This window comes from Pteropus alecto, unplaced genomic scaffold, assembly GCF_000325575.1.
Source record: "Pteropus alecto unplaced genomic scaffold, ASM32557v1 scaffold7636, whole genome shotgun sequence".
Lineage (NCBI taxonomy): Eukaryota > Metazoa > Chordata > Mammalia > Chiroptera > Pteropodidae > Pteropus > Pteropus alecto.
This window is the reverse complement of record NW_006438726.1, coordinates 1-1385: the sequence shown is the minus strand read 5'-3', so window position 1 is coordinate 1385 and position 1385 is coordinate 1. Positions and strand designations below refer to the sequence as shown.

General features: G+C 33.3%; 1 pseudogene; it reads left to right on the top strand.

Moving 5' to 3' along the window:
- The first annotated feature begins 76 nt into the window (after positions 1–76).
- LOC112482881 lies at positions 77–195 on the top strand (annotated as a pseudogene).
- Positions 196–1385: the final 1190 nt, after the last annotated feature.

Here is a 1385-nt window from a genome sequence, read left to right as displayed (position 1 = left end):
GATAGTCTTTTCAACAAATGGTGCTGGGAAAATTGTATATCCATGTGCAAAAGAATGAGGTTGTAGCCTTACCTAATGCTGTGGCCATGCCACCCTGAACGTGCCTGATCTCATCTGATCTCAGAAGCTAAGCAGGGTCGAGCCTGGTTAGTACTTGGATGGGAGACCACCTAGGAATGCCAGGTGCTGTAGGCAATTAAAAAAAAAAAATTAACGCAAAATGGTTTGAAGATCTAAATCTAAGACCTAAAACTCTTAATAAAAATGTAAGACAAAAGCTTCATGACATTGGATTTGACAATGATCTCTTGGGTACAAAACAAAAGGCACAGGTAACAAAGTAAAAATAGACAAATTGGATTTCATGAAAATTTTAAATTTTTGTGCATTAAAAGACACAACAGAGAAAAATGGCAACCCACAGAATGGGGAGAAAATATTTACAAATTATGTACCTGATAAGAGATTAATATCCAGAATGTATAAAGAACTCTTAAAATTCAACAACAACAAAAAATTGAAAACTGGGCAAAGACTTGAATAGACAGTTCTCCAAAGAAGATATACGAGTGGCCAATAAGAACATGAAAAGATGCTCAACATCACTAATCACTAGAGAAATATAAATCAAAACTATAATGAAAAAACACATCACACCCACATGAGTGGCTACTATCAAAATAACACAAATCAACAAGTGTTGGCAAGGATGTGGAAAAATTGGAACATTAGTTTACTGTTGGTGGGAATGTAAACAGCATGGTGAGTCCTCAAAAAATTAAAAATAGAATTACCACATGATCAAGCAATTCCACTTCTGGGTATATATCTAAAAGATCTGAAAGCCGGGACACATACAGATACTTGTACACCCACATTCATAGCAGTATTATTTACAATAACTAAAATGTGGAAGCTACCCAAATGTCCATCAACAGATGAATAAATAAACAAAATATGGTATATGTATATTGTAGAATATTATTCAGCCTTAAAAAGGGAGGAAATTCTGTAATGTGCTACAGTGTGAATGAACCATGAGAACATAATGCTAACTGAAATAAGCTAGTCACAAAAAGACACATATTATATAATTCCACTTATATGAAGTATTTAGAGTAGTCAAAATATAGAAACAGAAAGTAGAATTATGATTTCCAGAGGCTAGAAAGAAGAGAGAATGAGGAGTTAATGTATAACGGACATAGAGTTTCAGTTTCAGGTGAAAAAAGTTATGGAGATGGATGGTGGTAATGGTTGAATAACATAATGTATTTAATACCACTGAACTGTACACTTAAAAATGGTTAAGATGGCAAATTTTATGTGTTTTACCACAAGAAAAAAATGGAAAAAGTTAATGATCCTTACTATAGAATTATCTC